The sequence below is a fragment of the Natator depressus genome, chromosome 1, assembly GCF_965152275.1.
Source record: "Natator depressus isolate rNatDep1 chromosome 1, rNatDep2.hap1, whole genome shotgun sequence".
Lineage (NCBI taxonomy): Eukaryota > Metazoa > Chordata > Testudines > Cheloniidae > Natator > Natator depressus.
The window spans coordinates 133,771,336-133,771,725 of record NC_134234.1 but is presented as its reverse complement, the minus strand read 5'-3'; positions in this window follow the sequence as shown (position 1 = coordinate 133,771,725).

The following is a 390-nucleotide window of genomic DNA, read 5'->3' as shown; positions in this document are numbered from 1 at the left end:
GATCAGCCATTCTGCAGTGTGCAGGAGGCTTGGGGGGAAAGGGGTGGAGCAAGGGCGTGGCAACCTCAGGGGAAGTGGAGGAGTGGGGCCAGGGCCTGTGGCAGAGTATGGGGTTGAGCAGTGAGCAGGGCCCCCCCCGGGCCCCCTCCCAGCACAATGGAAAGTTGGAGCGCCGTAGCTCCAGCCCCAGAGTCGGCATCTATGCAAGGAGCTGCATATTAACCTCTGAAGAGCTGCATGCAGCTCCGGAGCCACAGGTTGGCCACTCCTGTTTGAGACTGTAATCTCTTTGGGACAGGGACTGTTATTTGTATCACACAAAAAGCATTGACCTGTTTGGCCTCTAACAGCAGCACTCTCCATAGCATGACCCCCCAATGATGCTAATGA